This window comes from Haliotis rubra, unplaced genomic scaffold, assembly GCF_003918875.1.
Source record: "Haliotis rubra isolate DU_JTF1 unplaced genomic scaffold, ASM391887v1 Scf11, whole genome shotgun sequence".
NCBI classification, from domain to species: Eukaryota; Metazoa; Mollusca; class Gastropoda; order Lepetellida; family Haliotidae; genus Haliotis; species Haliotis rubra.
In genome coordinates, this window is record NW_025765003.1 from 1125624 (window position 1) to 1148850 (window position 23227).

General features: G+C 41.5%; 1 long non-coding RNA gene across 1 annotated transcript in view; it reads left to right on the plus strand.

Annotated features, from left to right (window-relative positions):
* The first annotated feature begins 2936 nt into the window (after nucleotides 1–2936).
* Nucleotides 2937–23227, plus strand: part of LOC124284161 — a 30440-nt gene continuing 10149 nt past the window's right edge. Inside the window, exon 1 of the long non-coding RNA XR_006900487.1 lies at nucleotides 2937–3036. This is a non-coding gene — a long non-coding RNA (uncharacterized LOC124284161). The remainder of the gene's footprint in view (nucleotides 3037–23227) is intronic.

Below are 23227 nucleotides of genomic sequence, written 5' to 3' on the forward strand. Positions count from 1 at the left end.
TCGCATTGTCGAGCTTTGGTTAATTTTGCCTCATTTTGCTTGTATTTGAGAGGGCGACAATGCAACAACGCGACAATGTCCCTTCCAGGATTCCATAGCCAAGGCACTGTAGTCAACATGGATATGTTTCAAACAATCTAATCTGTTACCAAGCACAGGACTCTATAGTACGCTTGCTACAAAATCGAACGGATGAATAAATATACATTGGAAAGCAATAAATCGTCTCAAATAACATGACAGTTTGTCCATTCCAGCTCGCAATTATAATTTCAGATACTGGCATGTTGGTGTTTTAATGACTGTTGTAACACGGAGGTATGCACAATAAACAGAACAGCTAAAGGGTATTGCGAAACAAAGGGATAAACTCAAAACTCCTGCTCTGAAATATTTTCATTGTCACTGTCACTGTCAAGTGCCCAAGTGCATTTACCAATCTTGTCTCAACTTTTTCTTACCAGTTTCCCCACATCGGATAGCTTTTATTGCTTCAGCTAACATCGCCCTTTACAATTCCCCAGACAAGTTGTGTGGGCTTAAGGTCACAATGATAAGGTGATAGTCTCAGGTGAGGTGAGGTGAAAATGGGTTTAACGTCGTGCTTGAGAATATTTCACTCATATGACGACGTGCATGCGTGATAGTCTCAGGACCTCGTGTCCATGTGATTGTAGGGCAATGTCCACCTTGTAATATCCTTCTGTTTGTGGTCTTGTGCACTGTGATGGAAAGCATTGTCCATAACGATCAGCGAATTCTGAGGTAGAACCGAAAGTAGCTGTTTCTCCAATCATATTTGAAAAACTTATTATAATAATCTTGGATCCTTACAAGTGGTTGAAGTATTGTAAACCTATTGTCCTCCTGTTGGAGTACTCAATCCTAACACATTCACAGTAAATGTAAGCTTACCAATGTTTTAAAACGTATATTTGTGGTTTTATATGATGACTAGAATTGCCAGCGACTGAAGGGAAGATTTAAATACAGCTATCGCCCATACATCATTTTTAATGTCCTTTGTTGACAGGTTTGATAATTTAATGTATTCATCATCTATTTAGAACTTGTTTTAGTCACGATATATCTCACTCACTAAATGTGTATGTCGGTAATATCAAAGCACTATCGTGACGACAAACAGTCATATACTGAGATAGGTATAATTTTTAAAACGATGTCATCGAGGGACAGTATAGCAACTAGATTGTCATAGATAACAATTAAATCTGGTCAGAGATCATTTTAAAATACTAAATCATTATTCAACAACACAAAATATATTGAGCTGTAGACTTTATATATGTATACTTTTGCTTCCTGCAGTTCCCCAACCGATTTTACAACATCCCTCCAGCTGCTGGCGATTGTAAGCAAAATTAACCAACAATTAAAACTGAAACTAATTCATTTCTCCGAGTGTGAAATCAAAATAAGTTAAAAGGCCGAAACAAGGCGGATACGACGGGGAAATTTAAGTAAGTTCCATGACTGGTTAATTAACACCACAAACCAACTTTTACCTTTGTAACGCCGCACTCAGCCATACTCCAGCTATATGACGGCAGTCTGTAAATAAACGAATCTGGACCTGACAATCCAGGGATCAACAGCATGAACATCGTTCAGCACAATTGGGATAAGCTGACACGTGTCAACCAAGTCAGCGGGCCTGACCACCTGACCTCCATTAGTTCGCCCTTTACGACAAGCAGGGGTTACTGAAGACGAATTCTAACATGGATCTTCACGGGTCTTATCAATTAAGTGAGTGAGTGAGTTACAATTTATCGTCACATTGGCAATGTTTCAGCCATATCGTGACGGGAGAACCGCATACACCAATAACAAATGTATGAAATATATTTAAACCATAAAAAATCCTGTCGCCAAAAGACAGTATAACAACTAACACATTTTATTTAAAACTAGTTTGGAAAATTTAAAATAGTAAACTGATAATCGACAACTCAACCATATATATGGGCTATAGATCGCCAGCAACTGAAGGTAGATCACCATGCTAGGGATCATTGGATTATCCATTTAGAGATTTTGGTGTCATTTACACTGTATATTGTATGATGATGGCAGTTATATGTTGTTATTGTGTTGATATCACACTGGTGTTATGTGTAATAACACTCTATAAAAATACCACTTGACGACTGTTTTTTAAATCATTTCCGCAGTTTGCTATATTACTTTTATTACGTACCATAGATTACTTTAAGGTATAGTATATTTGCTCTCCGTATAGTACACAGCTTTGTGTTATTTTGTAATTATCAAGATCCCTAGTGGTGAAGAATGAGTGAGTGATTAAAGTCAGTAAGGCAGTATTTCAGCCATAACCTTATTTTGCCCCGAGACATTTGTCTCATGCACTACAACCGCTACAGGCAGTCACGCACCTGTCGATTCATTATTTACAGTCTACTTTGTTTGTTCAAATTAACTGAGTTTTTAAATAATAAATGCATTATTTTTCTAGTGGATTGGTTTTATGAGAGGTCTGAGAGTTTAATTAACTTCAATAGAATACAGTTTATATTGAACTGATTGCTGTCGAGGAAAATATTCGGCACATGTGATTACTGTTGATGTACTGATATTCCCTCCTTAAACATCAAAGCTGAATACAAGTCATGAACAGGCGGTGGCAGGGTTAAAAAGACTCAACAGGAATAAGGAGTGAAAGTAGTGAAGGTCCAGGTGGTGAAAATGTGGTCTTACCGGAGAGAAGTTGTCTTACTAATTTTAGGAATCACGAAGTTAGTCAGTGCAGACAACTGTTTGGACGTGGATTCTGTAGTTCAGAGCGACAAGTACATGGAACACCAGGTGTTCAGAAAGTTCAAGAGTCAGTTTCTCTACACCTGCACAGCAGAATGTCTGATGTCCTCAACATGTCTGTCCTTTGGATTTGACAAGAAAACGCGCACCTGCCTCCTCAACAGTAACAGTAGTGATACTGCTAACGTTGTTGACAGAAAGGAATTTCTCTTCAGTGATATTCAACACTGGCCAAAGGTTGGTGTTCACAGTAGATTTTTTTTCCTTTATTTCAGGCCTTCAGGGCTTTGTGTTCTTGCCATTCTGCAAACCCCATGTTACCTCAGTGGCTTCTGAATGTCTGCAATATTTATCTTAATAAACGTTTTTCAGTCTCTTGAAGGTATATACATTCTGTCATTCTTTTGAATGAAAAAATCGGTACAAATGTCAAGTGTAAAACTATCTTGTGTAGAGGTACAAGTAGAATCTTCTTAAAACCACAAGACCCAGAAAAAAGACTCACCTAAAGGAAATCTAAGTCTTTCATACAGGCAACTGTGATGCACAGTTACAACGTTAAATATTAAATTGTTCCAGAGCTTACCATTAGTCCAGGAGGTCAGAAGTAGCGAGTAAAACAAACCACAGAAGAGATGAAAACATGTCCCAACTGATGGATTGTCTATTTGCATTAAACGCTTTAGTCATTCTCCATAACAGTGACGCCGAAAGTTTTGGAGGACAAGGACATCAATGGTTGTATCAAGAAGTTTGTATTTACTGGTAAATAAATCATGGAGTGACATTTTGAATTATTGCCATACCACGAGTGTTGCGTAGATTGATGCTCGTGCTATTGTATACTAGATCGTCTGATCCAGACCCGATTATTTACAGACCACTGCCATATAGCTAGATTATCGCAGAGTGTGGCGTAAAACTAGACTCACTCACTCACTCACTCACTCACATTTGCCATGCAATGCATTATGGGCATGTGTAACACGTTTGGGAATGTGCGTCTCTGTGAACTGCATGAAGCAAATGAACGTGTAACACTGCTGTGCATTTGGGCAGGTTAATTGTTTGACTTTTCATCGTTTCAAATATTAAACGGCTAACGAACCGCACCTTGCCCCATGACTCACGACTGTGATGCTTTTGGCGGTGGTTCGTGGGACAGGTCCGTAGGAGAATGTCGGAATGTCAGGTGGCTGCTCATTTCCATTGCCACCAAAACAACATAATCGTAAACCGCCAAGACAGGACTCATGGATACGGGTGGCCCATCTCCGACAGATGTTTCCGACTGCAGCGGCCACTGCTCTGACGATTTCAGGACCTCGATTGTGGTGGAGGACTTTTTATAGACGAGTTCAAATTTACCATTTACCATAGTGTCGGTAAATGTGTCTACTGACGTCATGCTGGAGCGTTATGTGCAAGTCTGTCCTGGAGGGGAATCGCTTTGGAGGTGGTTCCATGATGACTTGGGATGGGATAAGTGCACCTTAGAGAACTCAGGGCAATTTGACAGGTGTGGGCAACAGCGATCAGATTCTCGGCCTAGTGGCAGTTCCGTTTCATCAACATCGTGGCCAAGGATTCACATTCCCACGGGATAATACCGTCCTTGCGCCGATAGGGTTGCTATGTTTTCGTCAACAGCCCAATGTTCCAGTGCTAACTTCGCCTGGATGAAATTAGCTTGAACCAAATTCAACAGATAACGTTCATGATTTGGCAGCAGATTTTCTAAGAATATAGCAAACAATTCCAGAAGCCATCCATGACCGTTTGATAGGCTGTTCTCGTTCCTCGTGATATGCACAAGTGTTTGACCCCTCCTACGCATACAAATCTAATGTTGATAATGAACGGCGCACTGTGATTGGCACACTCCAGGCTGGCCAGTTTACTGTGAATCTTGTACGTTCTATGAGATAGGGTAGACTGACCATTCGCAACTTCAGGACACGTGTGCATCAAACGGATACACCTTACGATCGCCTCAGGTCACATGCTGAGGATAATTAAAAAACGTCCCCAAGTAACGGACTGTATAAAGGTATCTTAACTGCGACGGGCACAGTTGCACCTGCAGATGGCTAAAGTTCCTGCAAAATGCAGATATTGACGTCATGGAGTGGCCACTGAGATCACTTGACCTCAATTCCTAGGGTTGCTCTTGAAAGAAGTCTTCGTGCCTTTAGAATGTTCAAGAGCCGTGCACCATGTTGGTGCAGCAATGTCGCATGTTGCCGATACATGGCTAGTTCATGTGAAATAAAAAAGCGAAATCATCGCGTTATGTGTACTAAGCGCACTTATCCTGTTTGTACACAGCCATATCCTGTATAGCCATATCCCGTCTTAGTGTACGCTAGTTACGTCCATATATCAGATTTATCTTCAAGGAACACAGTTTGTTTCTTTTTTTGTTTGTTTAGATTTACGGGGGATATCCTCTTATTTACCTTATGTCGTTTTGCCTTTTGCTTTTTTTTCGTTGTTTAACTTCGTTGTAATATTCCAGCCCTCTAGTGTGTCTACCTGTATTGGAGTTCCAAGTGAATCGGAAAGATGTACGTAAAAGAATTTGGCGTGAAACCTGCATAAAACATTCACCTGATGAAGGTGTATGAATACATTCTGAAATGTCGTGTTCCTCAAAAGCTGACATCCACAAGTTCTCGCCTTTAGGTGTATCACTTCTAAATGCCGTTCAAAGACTTTATTAAACAAGTGATAAAACAGAGAATGGTATGCAAGTAAGAATTGCATCATAAAATATACTACGTGTAATAAACAATGCAAATTACAGCAAAGGAGTAAATGAGTGGCAATACAAACTCAACAGAATTACAACTTCAAGTGCAGCATAAAATAGAGCGGATGTGATAGCATTCAGAATGGAAATAAAATCAGTGATAATAGTATTCACCAAGCAGCTAAAGCTGACATATACAAAAACGTTTATTATAACTGGGTCATTCTGGCTGCTTTGCAATAAAAGTAAGAAAACACTAATATAAGGAAACCAGTGAGACCGCCGCATGTGTTCCTGCTTAGATCTAAGCATATACATTCAGAGAGAAAAAGCTGTCTCCAAGGGTGTATAACAAAAGGGATGACTTTCCGTCAATGTCGAACAATATTCCAACAGCTCCAGTCATTGGTGTTTCCATTTCACAACTTTTGAGTCGCCCTTTTCATCAAGATTTCAAACAGTGTCATATGAAACTAAGGAAAATGGGGACATCATTAATCAACACGAGTACAACGCTTTCCATTTAGAATGCCAAAATATGCTTGTCGTATGTTTTGGAATTCAGCGACAGAATTGTGTTTGATCTGTCGGCAGGGCCCGGTGAACATGTGGGATTGAATTGATCTTCAGCAACCTCTGCTTTTTGAAAGACGTCACTAACGGGACCGAGTGGTCAGCCTCACTGAATTGGTCATTAGACTTCATCCTGTGCCAGTTACTTAGATTTATGCCCATGATTTCTTTCAGTGGATGTCTGGTGCCAACCATTTCTCATGCTTCAATGTGTAATTGAAAAAAATCTGTGGAATTAAAGGTTGACAATCAACATCTTCCGTTGTTGGATTTATATACATTGGAAAACACAACACGAACATTTGTTGTTTGAACGGCATAAGTATATACTGTTAAAAAAGAAACGCATAGCCAGTGTTTATGCTCAGGCGTCCTGACGGAAGAGCACGTGTGAACACACGGCGTCATGTACTGTATGCTCCCAACTACGTACAGGAAGTAGACAGATTTTGTGACGGAGTGTTATGGCTTCGGCAGGCATCTCATACAGGCATCTCCAATCATGAACCGTCAGAACGTCATTTTCCAACATGACAATGCTGGACTGCATAGAGCAAGATTAACCAGAGATTTTCTTGCTCAGCACAAGGTTCTTGAATAACCCTCCACATCACCAGTTCTGAACCCAATTGAACATTTGTGGGACGAACTGGATCGACGTGTGAGACAGCGTGATTCTCAGCCGCAGACCTTAGCTGCTTTGTTTTTTGGCTTTGCGGGAAAAATGTCAGAACATTCCCAGACATTTCATCTGGAATCCAGTCTATGGGACACAGATGCCAGGCAACCATTGAGGCTGATGGTAGTCACACAAGATACTGATTGCTCCGTGACCTTGACCTTTCTGCACATGTCATTTGTTACGTCCCACCTCTACTCTACATGTTCAACAGTGTTTTCTTTATCACTGTCCTGTATCGCTCAAATTTAATTACATGCATAAATATATCGCGATTTTCAGCTATGAGTTTCTTTTTTGAAGTATATTTTGTGCTTGTGTATGGATTCTTTTGTTCCTAAACCCGTGAAGATCCGGGGTAGAATAGGTCGTCAGCAACCCATTCTTGTCATAAAAGGCGAATATGCTTGTCGTAAGAGGCGACTAACGGGATCGGGTGGTCAGGCTCGCTGACTTGGTTGACACATGTCATCGGTTCCCAATTGCGCAGATCGATGCTCATGCTGTTGATCACTGGATTGTCTGGTCCAGACTCGATTATTTACAGACCGCCGCCATATAGCTGGAATGTTGCTGAGTGCGGCGTAAAACTAAACTCACTCACTCACTCTTTTGTTCCTAGTCTCTCTCTGGGCGATGCGCTGAAAGGATATGTCCCAACAACAACCGCTGTGAAGTAACTAGACGGGGTCTTGCAAGGTGTGTTCCAGGTAACCAATCTTCTTCCAGTGTCTCAACTACCTCTAGCCGATGCAAACAGTAGGTTAGTTTTGCAAAGTTCCAGTTGGCGATACTGTACATGATTTAAACGGTTGCCGTATTGCGTTCCTTATAAAATGGCATAAGTAAGTTACATTTTGTACAAACGGCATTTTCAGACAAGAAATTGCTGAGGCAACACACACATGCAGTGTAAAGACATCGTACATGAGTAGAATTGTGCTGTTCTCCGCCCTTTTAACATTCTTGGAGTAATGAAAACTTCGGAATGCTATTGGAAAAAAATCCCTTCAGGACTTGGTGTTTTGCTACTTTGATTTCTAGTCAAGCTGATATATGATGTAGAGTACATGAATGATGAGAGATTAAAGTTCCAAAACACGAATGTTGACATATTGACGTGGATTGTAATTTTTAAGCTATATAATTTTGTGTGTGAAGAGTTTCAAGGGTGTGGTCACCCTCCGGAAGTGGTTGGCGCCAACATCAAGTATGATGGTCACTACCTGGGAGCTGTGGCGACCTACTCCTGTGACCCTGACTACAGAGCCTGCTACAACAATGTCACCAGCACCTGTCAGTCATCTGGAACGTGGGAGAGTCTAGAAGGTCTGTGTAGACAGTACAGGTGGCACAATCCGGTAAGATATTGTGTTTATCTGAGTGTTTAAGGATCTTTGGTATACATGAACACAGACCCTATACACCTCCTAGTGTGAATCCTTGTTAGACTGATACCCACCAACATGCATAACTTATCGCTGGTCAAGGTCCCTTGGTTTTGTCTTGCCTTGTATTGTCATGGCTGGCTAAACAGCAGCGTAACACAACACACACATTTAGATATCAGTCTCATTTCTATCCCCATAGTGTCAATTCCGATCATTTTGACCAAATATATCAAATATATATCAAATTAAATCAGGTTACTCACCAACAAGCAATCATACAGAACAAAATCACATCCTTGCTTGTTAAACAGCGAATTATGAAATAGTATGTCTGTTGCAGATAAAGGGCAAGTATGCATTTCCGTGTGGTTCATCCAGCAAGTTCCGGTTGGTAATGAATGGGACAGCGACAGAAGCTACACAGTAAAGAATGGACGCTTTGATTTGAATTATTAAATAATTGACACGTAAAGATGCCGTAAATAGATGAACAAGAACAAGAACAATGTGTAATGAACGAACTATAGTGTAACGCACAGTTATGTATTTAGCAATACAGTGGGTCAAATACTTTGAGGAATAAGTAACTACAAGCAGCAAAGCAACTAACCTGTTATGTGTGTAAGTACATACATGGATGAGTGCATTGATTGTCATGATGGCAAGATTTTGAAGAGCATATTTATGGACACTGCTGAATAATTTCTTTTTTGACCATTTACGAAATTTGTTTTTTGAAATAGTGGAACTAGTATACAAATTGGAACTGATTCATTTCTGTTGCAGGTGGAGAATCGGTTTAAAGAAAGAAGCTGACTTCTTATTCTACTTAGAGTTTCGCTTAGACTTTAAAGGGGAAAGTAACGTGGCCGTTGTCAACACATGGATAGATGATAATTGGGGAAGTGCGTTTCGTTTCGATCTAACAATGGCTGTTGAAAAAGCAATGGTGATTCAAGTAACCCTCCAAGATGGGGTATACATGGTAAGTATGAAATAAACAAGACAAACACTGATGAAATATACATGGTTAAAATAGTAGTTGTATGGAAACCTTAGGCTGTAGAGGATTTTTACATAGAATGTAAATTGCAAACGGTGTATTTGTGTATTTATATCATTAAAAGTAAACCGAGAACAATATGGAATACACCACAATTTCATTTGATATTCCAGTGTGTGACAATTTTTATTATCCCTGTGGCACCTAGAAGTTGTATATATAAAATGATTATCTTTATTACAAGAAAGCAAACATACTGGAGAAATAAATTCAGGAACATATAATTATACCCATTTGTTTCACTTTGTATACGCTGTTGGTAACACATTAACAGTAAAGTTAAGTAATGGTCGGTTTATTTCAGTTAGTAATCGATGGTGCCAGCACTCACAACCTCACCGAGAGAAAGACCCTGAGGCAAAGCCAGACCACTTTCATTTGGGGGCGAAGTCTCTGTTAGTATGATGGAGTTGATTTCTTAACCGAACCTCTCGAGGTCAACACGTGGTCTTCATAATTTTGATGAGCAGAGATGTTTTGTTGCCTCATACGAGACAGTGGTTGTATTACTAACACCAAGGTTGAATGAGTTTATACTCTAAAACACCAACATTATGACACGCTATGAGAAATCATTGTTTGTCAAGGGTCATGAGAATTACAAACTCTGCAGGACAGCGTAACATGTAGTTATTTCACGGATGCAGGACCATTTGTAGTCTTTTCTGTTAAATGTCTGTGGTCACATAGTGTTTTATTGGCAATTGTATAGGAAATTCATGGAGTTCAATTTTTGTCCCTAAAGATTGATTTTTAATGTATGGGTTTGACATACGATGTGTTGTTATGGTTCGGTTCTATTTATAACGGAACTCCTAAATTTATAAAATATGTCGGAAAATATGTCAGGATAATGAAACGGAGACGCTGAATAGCCTACCACGTATTTGCCAAAGGGTTACCTGTGGTAATATAACAATCTATATACCTAAATTAATTCTATTTGCAATAGCTCTGATAAGATATCACTCTGATTAGATATATTAGACTGAGAACTCTGAAAGGTACTACAAGGTGTCACAGCCCCATGGGCCTTACTAACACAACTTATTGGAGAAGAATTTAGGAGTAATTTAAAGGAAAGAACTTCTTGATTACAATAGGAGCGACGTTGCGGCCCTAACACCGTTATTAAGCGATGTGTATTGACCGGATGGAAGAGTTGACGTACTTGTCTCCATGTGGTATAGTATGTTCGTGGTTGAGATTGTCACGTGAATGCCTCTCAATCCATAAAGTGGACATGACTTGCTCGATAAGAGTGTTAGAACCTACACCTGAACGTCGTTCCTGTTGTAACAAAGAATTTGTTCATCCATATATACTTATTCTACCTTCCAGCATTGTCTAACCCAGACTATTATATAAGTTCGTGAGCAGTTACATTATATGTATAACAGTGTCAAAATGGGTCTATTTTTCTTCTAGTTTTATGATAAAATTCGAAAATACTCTACAGTGCATATTTAACTTTATTTGACTCTAACTAACAATACTTGCGCACTGGCAACTTGCACTTATCGCCTTGGGATGCAAGCTGCCACAACTGGTCAAGCGACGCTATATGCAATTAAATGTTAGGTCACTTTGCCTCCTAATCGAATACAGGGCTTTGTCGATGTAGAGAGCCTGATAGCGTAGTTACAGCTGACCAAGTCACGCATATTCTATCAAAGGAACCAGCACAAACTGTGACATTCTAGCGGCATTCATAATCTGTGATGATCTAACTTTCATTACTTCGGCATTCAGCGTTAGCATCTGACATCAAAACTTGCGTAACGTAACCAGCATGTGATATATTCTATTATCGAAATTGCAAATTGAACATGCGCGTACGGATATGCTTTCAGATTCGGACAGGAGGTCTCGGGTATATAAACAGGATGGTTGCACACTAGAATCATTCCTGTTTTGCCTGAGATCCTCTCTGTTTGTATTTGAAGGTAAGTCACTTTTACTTGTTACTTTGTCATTTGGTTAAATTTGCTTAAAGTCCTTCTAACCGTGCTACTCTACTTGAACATTGAAATATTCTTACTTTAATCTAAAATGCTGTATGCATTTACCGTTCGGTCGCTATATGTTAATTTTATGAATAATGGAGAATCACAGATAACAAATAATTTCTTTTTACAGGCCACCATTACTGTATCAGACGCCTAAACTATCGTTTTAGTTAATGGTCGTGGATGCTTGTAGTCAATAAATGCCCAACGTGTAGAACGTTTACAACATGTTCTAAGCATCTGTATTTTTATCTCTGTCTTGTCACTTGTCATATTGTTTGTAATTTCAATTAAATAGTTTTCCTCAACAATATTATATTTATTTGTCTTGATCAATAATTCTGAATTACCAGTTAATTGAATATGTGTCCTTTGCCTTCATGTGTTTATATGTACTACAGATTCCTGTTTTGCCTGAGATCCTCTCTGTTTGTATTTGAAGGCGTGGAGATCCCGGAGCTAATTCCCCGGAATAATTCAAGGTGGAAACAGTACACAACTATACTGTTTCATATATAAGGACAACACTTTTTCTCACCTTACGGGGCGGTGGGGTAGCCTAGTGGTTAAAGCGTTGCCTCGTCACGCCGAAGACCCGGGTTCGGATCCCCACATGGGCACAATGTGTGAAGCCCATTTCTGGTGTCCCCCACCGTGATGTTGCTGGAATATTGCTAAAAGCGGCGTAAAACCAAACTCAGTCAGTGAGTCAGTCTCACCTTACAAGAATACCAGCAGTTCCTTGCAGATCACTTTCACCCGACATTCTCAGCCTTGTCCATTTTGGAAGCTTGACCACTTTTGCAGTAAGGCGAATGTTGTCGTCACTGAGCTTATTATTGTATTTAATGATTAAATTTAATTAGTACTGTATTTGTAATGCCACTAGATATGTACGCCGTTCTATTGTGTACTGCCATTGTAATTCTTTCGTGGTGATTTGTAGAAATTTGTAACCTTAGTTCCTATCAAGTATAGGTTTCAGATATATTACATTTTTTCCACGGACTGATTTCTGGTTAACACGTAACGAAAGATATGAATGGGTAATTGTGCAGACAAGTCACAATTCTTTATCTGCTATTGTCTTTGACACTTCATTTATTTTGAAAACTCTTTGGGTCTTGAGAGTAATATGTTATGCAAAGAACATGTATTTTGTTAACAATTGTTTCCAACAAGTCTGCTTTATCTTAAATTAGAATTTGCCTGCAATCTGTAACATAATTGCTTTCCTCCCTAACGGCCATCTAGGAAGTCACTACGTGTCGGGTGGCTGAACTTACCTTTCAGACCTATCAGAAGTTAACCGTTAAAATGCGTTTCCCTCTTGGGATTATTATTTTTTACCTTGGTAAAGTTGACTCTTTTTCATTGAGAAAGTCCCCCGCCGTGAATATTGCTAAAAGCGGCATAAAACCAAACTCAGTCAGTCAGTCATTGAGAAAGGCGCGTGAGTGCAATGGTTCATTGCTTCAACTGCCTTTCTTGTAATCTCTCTGGAATGAGAGCCTTTGATGTCATTCCCATTGTATGACTTACGCTTGTTACTGTTTTCACGCTGTGTTATCTGAACACATAACATTGGCATTTGTTGTGTCGCTGTTTGTACTTCAGTACAGTATTTTGTAATTACCCATATAATTTTTGCTCCATTAATAAACGGATTCACGTCTAAACACTGCGTTCACGGTTTTCGTCTACAAAGGTACCCGTCCTATAAAGCATATCTCTATCTGTAAGAAATCTCTGATAAAAGTAGAATTGATTGTACAGTTCCGACTATATCACGAGCATATGTTTAGTAATAACTATCCGATTGTGATGATACCAGGTGTTCCCGCCATACGTACATTATAAGATGCCACTTAACAATATCTACACTCAGATACCAATTAACATTGAGGCTAACAGGGATATAAACATGTTTAAGGTAGTACCAAGGCACTGTAGTTAAAATGGAAATGTTTCAAACAATTTGATCTGTCACCAAGCATAGGACTCTATAGTCCGTTTGCTGCCGATGAAAGTAGCAAATAAATATACATTGGAAAGCAACAAATCGTCTCAAATGGCACGAAAGTTAGTCATTTGTCCATACCAACTCTTCAATTTCAGACATTGGCATGAAGAAGGTGGGAAAGTTCTGGTCTGAAATATTTTCACTGTCACTGTCAGTGTCAACTGAAATAACAATTTGACTGACGGTTGCATGATGTAAACCATCTTTTTCCCAATATGAAGCTTCGATTTCAGTCTCAGCTTTGTCAATGCACTTGTAGTTTAGTCTTTTACATCCTGCATTCAGAAAGATCAGTCTTTCATCTTTACCTGAAGGTAGTTTACGAGAAGTTTTCCCATCTTTTGGTTTGTTGTTTAACGCCGCACTCAGCAATATTACAGCTCAATGGCGGCGGTCCATTTCACATCTAATGAACCCCACTGACTGATGTTGCACATTATGAGATGCAGTAACCCATGTTTCATCAAGGTAAATCAACTGATATCCCTGTTTCCGCTTCATGCGTATGGTTCGATGGTAATTGTTTCCCAGAGACACTACATCCTTCCGTTCAGATAACACAAGCCTGCTGTTTTTCAGAGGCAATACTTGGACAAAAGTAAAGAATGCTCAGTTACCATCTATCCGTATGTTTAACTTCCTAGCAGTTGTGAACGCTATCGATTCTGATATTTTATTGCAGACATCAGTTTCTTTCTTAATCTGTTCAGCTTCGTAATAAGTATGTACACTGTCGATTCCATTTGTTATGAGTTATAAGATCTGAAACACTATGTTTGTTTCGGAAATCAATTCCTTCCTTTTGACCATTTGCTTTGTTATTGTTGCTGATAAAACGACAGTAATGTGCACATGTTAGATCACTGGGAATATATTGCTTTCACTCTTCTCTGCTAAACTAAACACCAGGTACGACTGTACGACGGTTTAAACATTCAAATTCATAATTCATTAAAACAAATTAGTATTATAACCTGAATGCTGTAAGAGTAAAACTCATTACGATATAAAGCTTTTATTTCAATGATAATGCACATATAACGTTGTAGCTATGGACCTGACTTGTACAACGTCGCAAAACATGTCCTGTCCCAAGTCAACAATACTGACCCGTCAAGACTCACCAAACGTGGAGTGACTTGTCTCCCTTCACCAAACCTGGCCTGTCCATTTGACCAAACCTGACCCAGACCTTTCCAACGTCACCTAACCTAACCCGACATGAGTCACCAAAACTGAAATATCCCACGTCACCAAACTTGACTTGTTCAACCTTACCAAACCTGACCTGTCCCCTTGACCAAACCTGAAAAGTCCCACTCACCCTGATCTTTCCAACGTCACCAAACCTAAACTGACACGAGTCACCAAACCTTAAACATCTTAAGTCACGTACACACCTGAAATGTCCCACGTCACCACACCTGACCTGTCTCCTTGACCAAACCTGAAAAGTCCCACTCACCCTGATCTTTCCAACGTCACCAAACCTAAACTGACAGGTGTCACCAAACCTTAAACATCTTAAGTCACGTACACACCTGAAATGTCCACGTCACCACACCTGACCTGTCTCCCTTGACCAAACCTGAAAAGTCCCACTCACCCTGATCTTTCCAACGTCACCAAACCTAAACTGACACGAGTCACCAAACCTTAAACATCTTAAGTCACGTACACACCTGAAATGTCCCACGTCACCACACCTGACCTGTCCCCTTGACCAAACCTGAAAAGTCCCACTCACCCTGATCTTTCCAACGTCACCAAACCTAAACTGACACGAGTCACCAAACCTTAAACATCTTAAGTCACGTACACACCTGAAATGTCCCACGTCACCACACCTGACCTGTCCCCTTGACCAAACCTGAAAAGTCCCACTCACCCTGATCTTTCCAACGTCACCAAACCTAAACTGACACGAGTCACCAAACCTTAAACATCTTAAGTCACGTACACACCTGAAATGTCCCACGTCACCACACCTGACCTGTCCCTTGACCAAACCTGAAAAGTCCCACTCACCCTGATCTTTCCAACGTCACCAAACCTAAACTGACACGAGTCACCAAACCTTAAACATCTTAAGTCACGTACACACCTGAAATGTCCCACGTCACCACACCTGACCTGTCCCTTGACCAAACCTGAAAAGTCCCACTCACCCTGATCTTTCCAACGTCACCAAACCTAAACTGACACGAGTCACCAAACCTTAAACATCTTAAGTCACGTACACACCTGAAATGTCCCACGTCACCACACCTGACCTGTCCCCTTGACCAAACCTGAAAAGTCCCACTCACCCTGATCTTTCCAACGTCACCAAACCTAAACTGACACGAGTCACCAAACCTTAAACATCTTAAGTCACGTCACCACACACCTGAAATGTCCCACGTCACCACACCTGACCTGTCCCCTTGACCAAACCTGAAATGTTCCAATCACCCTGATCTTTCCAACGTCACCAAACCTAAACTGACACGAGTCACCAAACCTTAAACATCTTAAGTCACGTACACACCTGAAATGTGCCACGTCACCACACCTGACCTGTCCCTTGACCTGAAAGTCACCCAATCACCCTGAAACGTCAAACCACTGGACACGAGGTCAAACCCTGATCTTTCCAACGTCACGTCACCAAACCTGTCCCTGACCAAACTGACCTGGAAAGTCCCACTCACCCTGATCTTTCCAACGTCACCAAACCTAAACTGACACGAGTCACCAAACCTTAAACATCTTAAGTCACGTACACACCTGAAATGTCCCACGTCACCACACCTGACCTGTCCCCTTGACCAAACCTGAAAAGTCCCACTCACCCTGATCTTTCCAACGTCACCAAACCTAAACTGACACGAGTCACCAAACCTTAAACATCTTAAGTCACGTACACACCTGAAATGTCCCACGTCACCACACCTGACCTGTCCCCTTGACCAAACCTGAAAAGTCCCACTCACCCTGATCTTTCCAACGTCACCAAACCTAAACTGACACGAGTCACCAAACCTTAAACATCTTAAGTCACGTACACACCTGAAATGTCCCACGTCACCACACCTGACCTGTCCCCTTGACCAAACCTGAAAAGTCCCACTCACCCTGATCTTTCCAACGTCACCAAACCTAAACTGACACGAGTCACCAAACCTTAAACATCTTAAGTCACGTACACACCTGAAATGTCCCACGTCACCACACCTGACCTGTCCCCTTGACCAAACCTGAAAAGTCCCACTCACCCTGATCTTTCCAACGTCACCAAACCTAAACTGACACGAGTCACCAAACCTTAAACATCTTAAGTCACGTACACACCTGGAAATGTCCCACGTCACCACACCTGACCTGTCCCTTGACCAAACCTGAAAAGTCCCACTCACCCTGATCTTTCCAACGTCACCAAACCTAAACTGACACGAGTCACCAAACCTTAAACATCTTAAGTCACGTACACACCTGAAATGTCCCACGTCACCACACCTGACCTGTCCCCTTGACCAAACCTGAAAAGTCCCACTCACCCTGATCTTTCCAACGTCACCAAACCTAAACTGACACGAGTCACCAAACCTTAAACATCTTAAGTCACGTACACACCTGAAATGTCCCACGTCACCACACCTGACCTGTCCCTTGACCAAACCTGAAAAGTCCCACTCACCCTGATCTTTCCAACGTCACCAAACCTAAACTGACACGAGTCACCAAACCTTAAACATCTTAAGTCACGTACACACCTGAAATGTCCCACGTCACCACACCTGACCTGTCCCCTTGACCAAACCTGAAAAGTCCCACTCACCCTGATCTTTCCAACGTCACCAAACCTAAACTGACACGAGTCACCAAACCTTAAACATCTTAAGTCACGTACACACCTGAAATGTCCCACGTCACCACACCTGACCTGTCTCCCTTGACCAAACCTGAAAAGTCCCACTCACCCTGATCTTTCCAACGTCACCAAACCTAAACTGACACGAGTCACCAAACCTTAAACATCTTAAGTCACGTACACACCTGAAATGTCCCACGTCACCACACCTGACCTGTCCCCTTGACCAAACCTGAAAAGTCCACTCACCCTGATCTTTCCAACGTCACCAAACCTAAACTGGACACGAGTCACCAAACCTTAAACATCTTAAGTCACGTACACACCTGAAATGTCCCACGTCACCACACCTGACCTGTCCCCTTGACCAAACCTGGAAAAAGTCCCACTCACCCTGATCTTTCCAACGTCACCAAACCTAAACTGACACGAGTCACCAAACCTTAAACATCTTAAGTCACGTACACACCTGAAATGTCCCACGTCACCACACCTGACCTGTCCCTTGACCAAACCTGAAAAGTCCCACTCACCCTGATCTTTCCAACGTCACCAAACCTAAACTGACACGAGTCACCAAACCTTAAACATCTTAAGTCACGTACCTTTACACACTGAAATGTCCCCACGTCACCACACCTGACCCCTTTGTCCCTTGACCAAACCTGAAAAAGTCCCACTCACCCTGATCTTTCCAACGTGTCACCAAACCTAAACTGACACGAGTCACCAAACCTCCTTTAAACATCTTAAGTCACCGTACACACCTGAAATGTCCCACGTCACCACACCTGACCTGTCCCCTTGACCAAACCTGAAAAGTCCCACTCACCCTGATCTTTTCCAACGTCACTCAAACCTAAACTGACACTGACACCTGAGTCACCAAACCTTAAACATCTTAAGTCACGTCACGTACACACCTCCCCTTTGACCAAACCGAAACTTAAGTCACGTACACACCCTTGTCCCACCCGATCTTTCCAACCACCACCTGACCTGTCCCTGTACACACCTGAAATACGTCACCACACCTGACTTGACCAAACCTGAAAAGTCCCACTCACCCTGATCTTTCCAATGTCCTGACACGTCACCAAACCTTAAAATCTTAAGTCACGTACACACTGAAATGTCACCACACCTGACCTTGACCAAACCTGAAAAAACTGATCTTTCCAATGTCACCAAACCTAAACTCGAGTCACCAAACCTTAAACATCTTAAGTCACGTACACACCTGAAATGTCCCACGTCACCTGACCTGTCCCCTTGACACCTGACCTGTCCCCTTGACCAAACCTGAAAAGTCCCACTCACCCTGATCTTTCCAACGTCACGTCAAACCTAAACTGACACGAGTCACCAAACCTTAAACATCTTAAGTCACGTACACACCTGAAATGTCCATGTCACCACACCTGACCTGTCCCTTGACCAAACCTGAAAAGTCCCACTCACCCCTGATCTTTCCAACGTCACCAAACCTAAACTGACACGAGTCACCAAACCTTAAACATCTTAAGTCACGTACACACCTGAAATGTCCCACGTCACCACACCTGACCTGTCCCCTTGACCAAACCTGAAAAGTCCCACTCACCCTGATCTTTCCAACGTCACCAAACCTAAACTGACACGAGTCACCAAACCTTAAACATCTTAAGTCACGTACACACCTGAAATGTCCCACGTCACCACACCTGACCTGTCTCCTTGACCAAACCTGAAATGTTCCAATCACCCTGATCTTTCCAACGTCACCAAACCTAAACTGACACGAGTCACCAAACCTTAAACATCTTAAGTCACGTACACACCTGAAATATCCCACGTCACCACACCTGACTTGTCCCCTTGACCAAACCTGAAAAGTCCCACTCACCCTGATCTTTCCAACGTCACCAAACCTAAACTGACACGAGTCACCAAACCTTAAACATCTTAAGTCACGTACACACCTGAAATGTCCCACGTCACCACACCTGACCTGTCTCCTTGACCAAACCTGAAAAGTCCCACTCACCCTGATCTTTCCAATGTCACCAAACCTAAACTGACACGAGTCACCAAACCTTAAACATCTTAAGTCACGTACACACCTGAAATGTCCCACGTCACCACACCTGACCTGTCCCCTTGACCAAACCTGAAAAGTTCCACTCACCCTGATCTTTCCAACGTCACCAAACCTAAACTGACACGAGTCACCAAACCTTAAACATCTTAAGTCACGTACACACCTGAAATGTCCCACGTCACCACACCTGACCTGTCCCCTTGACCAAACGTGAAATGTTCCACTTTACCTTCACTGACATTTCCTACGTCACCAAACCTAACCCGACACGAGTCACCAAATCTGAAACATCTAAAGTCACGTAAACCTCTCCTGTTTCACGTCACCAAACCTGAACTTTCCGACGTCTCGAAACATGACCTGTCTCACGTCACCCAAACCTAACCTGCCCAAGATATCAACGTGTCATGTACCATGTCCCTTCCCTACCTTACTATACTACTCACACTTTGCGAAGGATCACAAAAATTCCCAACTTTACTTAAACATAGATTTGTAATTTGAAATTGTATTCATTTAAAACTGGATAAATAATAATATAGTAACCCTTCTTTAGGCAAACAGTCACTTTAATCTAACCTTATGCACTTGATACAAGAGTAACCATAAAAATGGTTTTCATGGCACCATTCAACCATTTTGCAAATCATTCAACCATTTTGCAAATCGCGGAACGAGTCATTGACAAGTACACAACACGTGTCAATAGCAGGTATGGGATCCACAAGATGCAGTGACATACTGATACCTAAGATCCATGCCTACAATAAGCTTAGATATTCAAACCAAATTAGACCCCACGTCATAGTATTCTGTTGAATCAATGATCTGATCCTTACCAAAGTGTGAATAGTATATATTAACAGCCTTGTGACCTTGACCTTAAATGGAGTTTTACAGTTCCGTATTCCATCACTGGGATAATGTGTATCAAATTCCATCCCATTACTTTGTACCCTTGAGTTATATTTTCCTTATAATTGGAGCTACATTCGAACATCACAATCAGTGTTTAAGGGCAATTCAAAGGTTTTCCAGCATGTAATATTACCATTATGTTTGACAGATTAAAGATAGTATGCAGTAGAGAGGGTTCGGGTGATCCTGGCACAGTCAGGCTGGCAAGGCTCATCATCAGCTCAGGGCCCTTGCCCCCTCTACACGCAGCCCAGACAGCGAATGGGACTTCTTCCAGGAAACGCTGCCTAGTCAAACCTACCAAGAACTTTCCGGAGAATATGGAGACCCCCCAACACTGCAGCCTTCTGCATTACACAGAGTATGGAGGACCCGGGCACTCTCCTGATCTGTGCCAAGAGATCTGGACTCCGTTCCTCAAAGCGATCGTAGCGCTACGACTGTCGTAAGTCTATGTTAAAGCATGGGAGTTACGATCATCTTAGCGCTACGATCGTTTTGTGGAACGGGGCCCAGGAGGTACCAAACCAAGAGCATCGAGAACAATGGGGAGTCTGACGACAGTGTACTTGGGATGCAAGCTAGACATTTCAAAGGCGAGGTCCGCATATTTAGCATGCTTTTCCTGAATCTAAACATACTTTCTCGATTGAAATTTTCTGCGTTCTAACCTTACACACAGCTTACTCATGACATTTTCCGGACCTGAAACAAGGCTGTCTGAATACAATGCTTACACCTAATACTAAATTCACCATTCTAAACACTCACTCGAATCATAGCCTCTATCTAAAGCTGGGTGTTTCCAAATTTGTTATCAGGTTACGTCCCTTGTGGATGCCCTTGGCCCACATCATGACTGGTCAATAACTACTTACATACACGTATGTGGATTGACATAGCCTAAGCAGATCACTTATGTAAATATTCACAGTTTGCAATATTTTGGTGAAATAAGTGTATTCCAAGAAAATTATATCCGCTCTAAACTTTGATTTAAACATCCCTTTATGGCATTTTTGCCGTTTAAATTTTGCGTATACTATTTCCAACCTGAAACGTTGTGTTCCTTATGATAAAGAAGTTGACAATGTCATCCATGAAAACTCTCTTCCTAACCTAAAACAGATTTATGTGTCCAAATGACTAGATCCTGGTGTTCAATCAATACATATAAGTATCAAGTTAAGATTTTCAGAACAGTATTTACAGATTGCACCTACCTGACTGCAACACCCTGTTTTCTGTTGTGATAGTATTCTGGATTTCATCCTAGCTGGATACGGTATTGAGAATGATATTTGACACAATACGAGACCCTTGTGGTGCTGTAAAACAATTCTTTATTGTTGCAAAACAAATATTTTACCGAACAGGTTCCTTTGCTTAGAAGCATCGGATTCTCTGCATTTCTGCAGATCAGTCGTGAGGTGAGGTGAGGTGAAATTGGGTTGAACGTCGTACTTGAGAATATTTCGCTCATATGACGACGTGCATCGGGAAGTACACACTGTAGTACATATTTCATAGTACGTGTTGGTAATCTGAAAATTATTTCGATTAGCTGCATGATTTTTCCCTGATTAGGGGAGTGATGAAAGTAATAACATCTTACACAGAAGAAAGGCATCTGCAGTTTGTCAGCTGCAACCAGACACAAATGCAGTATATATTTCGTAAAGATTTTGAACAAGTTAATAGAACGGCAAGGTCGAAAAACAAAAATGCATGTCAACAATTTGTTCAGCGCCCTTATGAAAGTTTTAGTGTACTAAACGCTTAGTATTTAGTAAATTAAACTGACTCAGTGTGATATAATTATACTGAAAGATACCTGAATATACCGATATAAAATGCGCATGAAAAAAAGAAGGAATATCACTTATATAATCGTATAAGACGAAATCCGTATAAAGATGAGCTTAAAATAATTGGCTTCTCCATTGATAATGAAAAGCAAAATTAATCGATATAGGTCGACAAACTCAAAAACAAAAATGCATGTCAATAATTTGTTCAGCGCCCTTTATGAAAGTTTTAGAGTACTAGAATACTGCTATTTAGTAGCTTCAGCAGACTCAGTTTGCTATATATAATACTATTGAAAGATACTTGTATATGCTGTTATAAAATGCACATGAGAAAGGAAGGAGTGTCACTAATGAAATCGTCATAAGATGAAATGCGTATAAGAAGAGTTTAAAATAATTAGTTTCTCCACTGATAATGCAAAGCAAAATTAATCAATATATATACTGAGTCAAATCTTCAGGGCACTATAAAAGAACAAGAGATGGTAAGATGGTTAAATTGTTATTATTTCATTGCTGAGATCTTTCTGATGTACTCGATACACTGACAGTGCCATAATCAGTTCCATTAGGCTACACCGCCGATCCAAAACATGGGTATACAGAATGTCAAGTCACAAGAATAAAAATGCGAAATTTCTCAGTCCTATATCGTGTATGGCCGCCCCGCGCATTCACCACTGCCAAACATCGTCTCCTCATCGACTGCCTGATGCTTGTGAACACGTGGTTGGGGATTCTGCGCCATTGCTCTTGCAAGGCAGCGCCAAGTTCCTGCAAATTCTGAGGTTGGTTCCTAAGACCACGAAGCCTTCTCCCAAGTGCATCCCAAACGTACTATATTGGATTAAGGTCAGGGGATCTCGATGGCCAGTCCATGACGTTGATTCCAGCGTTTTGAAGGAAATTTCGTGTCAACATCGCGGTATGCGGCCGAGCATTATCATGCTGGAACTGTAGACCTGGGCCATGAGCCGCCATGAAAGGAACGAGTTCAGGGGTGAGCACCTGGTCGCGGTAAGCAGCAGCTGTGAGGTTTCCACGGATGACCAGAAGTCGGGAACGGTTGTTCCCACAGAAAGCACCCCACATCAGGCAACTTCCGCCCCCGAATCTGTCGACTTCCTGTACACAACATTGGGCATACCGTTCACGACGTCGTCTCCAGACTCTATGCCTGCCGTCCGCGAATCTGAGGGTGAACCTGGATTCATCGCTCAAGACGACTCGATTCCAGTCTCTCTGGGTCCATCGGAGGTGACGTTGGGCCCACAGC